Raw genomic sequence first — 5,833 nt, 5'->3', positions numbered from 1 at the left:
CGCGGGCGGGACCTAACGCGCGCCGAGCCAATGGCGTGCGCAGCGTCCGCGGTCACCGATTTGAAATCCCGGCTGCCATTGGTCCCTTCCCGTGCCCGTCACAGCGCTCCGCCAATAGAAACGCGAGAGACGCCCGCCCTCACGGGCCCGGGCCATGGCGGGGCGGGCGGATCCTTTGTGTGGCCCGGGCACCGCTCGGGCCTTTTCGCCCCGTACCCTGCACCAGCTACAACAAAAAAGCCACTTTTCCCTGCAAACGCCGTTTTGTGTGTTTAAGCAACAAAATTACAGCATTACTACAAGACTGATTTACCTAAAAAGGATAAATCAAAGTAGGGCCATTTCTGCTGGTCTGTGTACCAAGCACTTGACAGAACAAGTCCCAAATCTGACTGTAGAGTTTAGACAGAATTACTAAATAATAATTGAAAACATCTTACATAATTTATGTAAAATTATTTCTAAAGCGTCAATGAACATTTGCTGTCCTAATTTGCTCTATTATTTTACAACTTGTGGGCGATACAGAGCTTTTACTGACATTTATAGGGTTACTTTTGTCATTCACTGGTTTGAAATCAACATCAGACACAAAATATTGTGATAATGCACCCTGGTTTCATCACCTACAGTAAGTTTGTGCTTGTTTCATGTGTAACTTCAGGACATGAGAATCTTTTAGTATTTCACTAATCTCATGTCTTTGAGGTCCCCAAATACTGCTATGAAAGATATCTTAATAAACTTTTAAAACTTACTCAGAAGACTGCTGTTAGGTCTTTCCATATTTGTGTTTGTCTCACTGCACCACACATCTAATGATAGGGTGATAATTTGGAAATAACATCAGGATACCGTGTCAACACAAAGATCAGGTTACGGAAACTGCTTTAAATCACTGCAAGCTGCCCTCAAAAACTGAACACAGTTTCCACTAAAATTTTAATTCCTCGTAACAGGCTTCTGCACTCAAGCCATTATTTTAGTGATTTTTAAATTATGATTGCTTTTATTAATGCTAAAACGAACCACTTCAGAATGTGCATTTCACAAACACCCACGGTTTGCAGAACAACCACTCACGTCACACTTCAACTGTCAAAGCTGAGGAAAAAGATCTCACAATTAAGTAAACAGCTCGAGTTGATGCTGGCATTTGCTGTGTCAGGTCACCTCAGATTGCTAACACTGGGACAGAAGATTGTCCCTCTCAAAGGGCCTATAAAAATGCAAGTATTGTGACTCACTGGCATCCTATTTATGTGCCTGTATAAATGAACTACTGCAGTAATAAGACCCCATACTTCAGAAAACAGGTTACATTTTTTTTGTATGTACATGAACAACAGTGCTTAGGTTGGGATCAGATGAGGCACACACAGATTTTTGCACAGAGTTGGAGAATCAAAATGCCAGCAGTGCTTAGAAAATAAAAAAAAAAAAACAAACAGTTCTAGTTTTTCTAATGTGCATCTGTTTTCAGAGAATCTTAATAATATGTCTTAAACTAGTGGTGCAACAGCTGATTCTTTGATACACTGACACTACAGGGAAATAGACTTCTAACTTTTATGAACAAAATAGTAATAATCCATTAACAAAACAATGTTTTCATTTAAAAAATGCTCAAATTGTGGTTACATTTTTAAACCAGAAGGTTGATATGACCTCTGGAGAATTAAACCTGATCTGATGTCATCTGCTCTAATAAGGTGCAAAATTCACCTGAAAATTTTCATCACCTGGACTTCTGATGGAAGACTTGTCAAACATGCACAAAAATCTTCAACTTTTGAATTAGACATGTACAGGTCCACCTGCATGGTGCAATCAGGATTAACCATAATACCATGAAGTGCCATTAGCAACAAAATCCATTCCTAATGACAAGGAGATTTTCATATAGAAGACATTGAAGGCTGGACAGAAACTACTGCTGTGAACACAAAATACAGCCATCAAGCCTATAAACACAAAACTGAGCTTCCCAATGAAGTTAACAGGCTGCATTCATCGGAATGGAAATTAGGTGGAGCCAGTGGCTTTTTCATATTCCTCCTATGTCAGTAACTGCAGCACACACTGTGCTGTTCCAGCAGCAAAAGCTGCTGCAAGACAAGTTTTGTTCAGCCTTCATTACTTTTATTTCAGTAAAATAAATTGCACTGCAGCTTTTTGCTTTTTTTGTGGCATTGGTAAACTGGTATTTGCTTGCATTATATGTCTTTGTCTTTCACTTTTTGCTGCAGTCTGCTCTCCTCAATCTAATCTCTGTCAGACATCACAGCCATGGAAAGATGTCAAAAGGACTCTACAAGCCATCTCAGATCAGTTCTCGGATGGCAAAAGAGGTGGTTGATTGCTACAAAAAATAATCAAAGTAGACAGATTCTTTGTCTCAAGGATACCACAGAATTACCAATCTTGCTCTTGCCATTCACAGATTCAACATAATCTAAATTGTGTTATCTACAGAATCACATATGACTTTTGATTTTCCTGTTGGAAACACTTCAGCCAAATGGTTCTCCCAAGTTTCAGACTCCTGGCAGAATTTTCCCAATAATGCAGACATTTTTCTAAAGACAGTATTGCTTAACAAGGGGTATGATGTCCAAGTGGTCAAATGAAAAGTAACAGCTTTGCACTAAAATCAAGAAAAAGAAAAATAAGGCAAAAATCAAGTGACCTTCACATTACAAACTGGGTTGCACAAGCCATGCAGAAGGAACATTGTGTTCAACTGCACCTGCACCAGTTGCACCTGGGCTGGTGCTATCCTGCAGTGGCTGAGGCTTCCCTTATTCTTCATACATAGAACAAAACTATTCCTATGGCTGAAGATCCTGCATTCCTAAATACACTCAATTTATCTAGGGGGAATAATAGAAAAAAAGAGATATTATTCTGGGACAGAATAGTAGTCTTCAAACTTTGATTTCCATAGGTCCTGTCATCCAAATAGTTCAGAACACTGTGCTGAAATAGGCAATATTTATCTGCTCTTTATAAACTTAAATAAAACCCAAAAAACATCCTCTGAGTCAGCCTGGTGGATGTTTGCACATCGTGCATCTCCACCAGTTAAACCACCCCTGCAAGTCAATCTTACTCACTTTGCAGAGTTGTGGTAGCATTGCACTGACAACTACTTCAGACATTCTGGCTTCTCCCCAGCTGCTGCTGCATGGTCATTTTTCTTGTGAGCCACGATGTTTGTACCTCAAATCTGTGGTAACAAAGCACACTTGGTTGTACACACTTTGTGTGAACTACAGCTAAGAAGCTGCTGCTGCAATCCCTCAGCCTGGGCTCCTCTCCTCACTGCTGGCAGAGCACAGACGTGAATCAGGAGCGTAATCTTCGGCTGTCAAAAATCCAGGTGTAGGTGCACTTATATAAGTAAAACCATAAATGTCAGTACCGTTGTTTTCCCTGACAGAGGCCAAATAAATTACAGTTCTGAAAGCACAGTTGTGCTGCTAGGGCTGTTTTTAATGCAACTGCCATCCCGGGATTGCTTTGCCAGTCTAAACTCATGCACATTACAACAAGACAGAACTCAGACTTGACTGGCACAATATATTGCTAAAGAAAACAGAAAAATTTGCAACTGCCATATTGCAAAGACAGTGATGCAACACATCTATACATGCTATATCTGGAAGTACAACAGGCCAACAGATGAAGATTTATGCAGCAAAACAACTGGTGCAGAGAATTTAAATCTTCACGTGGGGTGCATTTCAGACAGTTTTTCTCAGGTTAAACTCATTAGCTGTTGGGAACACCTGGTGCATTCCTCAAGCACACTTACCTGTTCTGCTCCATCTGAAACCAGCCTAGACCCTGGCACATGAGGCTGCCCTGAAATGTGAGCCAAGGCACAGTGAACAGGGACAAACAGGAAAGCCATGTAAGGGCACTAATCAAAGCAGTGATAAGGCAGACCCATCTGTAATTGAGAGGACAGTTAATTCCTCTCTGAATGCCAGTCATTCCAGTGAGACATGGGAAACAGGAGATGGATAATGCACCTAAGATGTGGTTTTACATAGTTATTTTGAGTAGCTATTGACAGCAGAGATAGCACAGGGAAAGATAAAAAAACCCTTGATTTCTCATTCACCTTCTTCATGGAAGAGTACATTCCTTTAACAGAGGCAAAAACCTCAATCATTGAATACTAATTATAATAATGTACCATAAGAAGAGACACTGCTGGCCCCACATATTTCCCAGTATATTATTTAATATATGTTAATTAACATCTGAAAAGTGATGTGGTTTTCTCCACAGAACACAAGCAAGCAACGTGTTTACCCACTCTGGCAAGTTACTGACCAGGGCTGGCTCTGTGTGTCAGGTGAGACACGGATGGAAAACACTCCTGCATCACCAGAGGGAAGCTGGAAGGCACCCGAATGCCTTGGTAGGCACTGCCTTTCTCAGAGGCCTCAAAGAGAACAGGATCACAAACCAGAACATCATTGTGTGTTCTCTGTTTTCCCCTTCCTTTCTCCATCTTCTGGTCTGCATTTAGCTTTCATTTATTTTTCTCCATTTATCTTTCTAATACAAAGACACAAAAATTTAATGCACAGCAGCAGAGATACTGCTTTTTTTCTCATTCATGTTGTGTGTGACTCATGCATTGTCATTTCTGGTTATCGTGCTTAACATTATAATATTTATTATTTCTCCTTCATCTGTTATCAAAAGTTCAGTGCTTATGTCTTCAGTTTTGAAAGATATGGTAAATTTAAGCATGTCAGTATGATACAATACTCAGCTTCTAAGCTCTTGATACACAATGTTACAGAGATAATTTATATATATTTATATATATATGAAATATATTCAACATTTCTTCACTCTGTTCACCTTAACCTACATTTTGCAGCATGAGTCACACTGATGGGTTCTGTAATTCTCACAGTTCATGCCTCTCCAGCTGATTGCAGTACTGATTCTATTTTCACCAAGTGAAGACTATTTCCCAGATCCTCAGAAGCTATCAACAAGACTTCTCTGCAGAAAATGAATCAGATGAAGAACATCAGCCATGTCCTGTTACATCAATCTGAATGAAATAAAACTAATTCCTACTAGCTAATATTCCATATAAATAGGGATGCTTGCTAAGCCATAAATGTGCATTAAGTTCTACAGGCTAAAATTGAAATGTGAGATACTTTAATTATTGCTTAGTATTTCATAGATTAATTCCAAAATTACTGATTTCCTTACAATATTACAAAAACAGTGTTCTCAGTTTTTATCTTAATTATTTAGTTTGGTGTACTTCATTAGTAACAAGAAATATCAATCAAGCTTTGACACAGTGAGGACCTCCAAAGGCCCAGCTCCCCCTCCTCTGCTCAGATGTGTTTTATTAAGCTACTGCAAGGGAGATGGGACAATTCCCCTCCACTGCAGGGGCCAGTGCAGCAGAACATTAATGCAGGCTCTACTCAGTGTAACAGGAGAGTCTCAGGTCTGCCAAGGATCCACTTTTCCACAGTGAACATGGATTCCCATCCTCCAGTAGAATTTTGTGAGGCTCCACTTTTCCCTAAGGAAGAATTGCTCTTTCCTATCTTTCAAATATTTTCAGATTTCTTACCTGTATAAGACAACTATACAATAGCACAGAATTAGGAAATACCTATAACAACATAAAAACCCCAGAAAAAAATATAGCACTCTTAAAATGGAATTAAGTACCAGAAATAAAACTTAAATTACAGCTCCTTCATTGTTAATATGGCAATGAAGATTTTACTTCATTGTATCACACCAAATTACAGGCAAATGAACAAAAACATATGTG

The sequence above is a fragment of the Passer domesticus genome, chromosome 17, assembly GCF_036417665.1.
Source record: "Passer domesticus isolate bPasDom1 chromosome 17, bPasDom1.hap1, whole genome shotgun sequence".
Taxonomy (NCBI): domain Eukaryota; kingdom Metazoa; phylum Chordata; class Aves; order Passeriformes; family Passeridae; genus Passer; species Passer domesticus.
Note: the sequence above shows the minus strand (reverse complement) of the source record.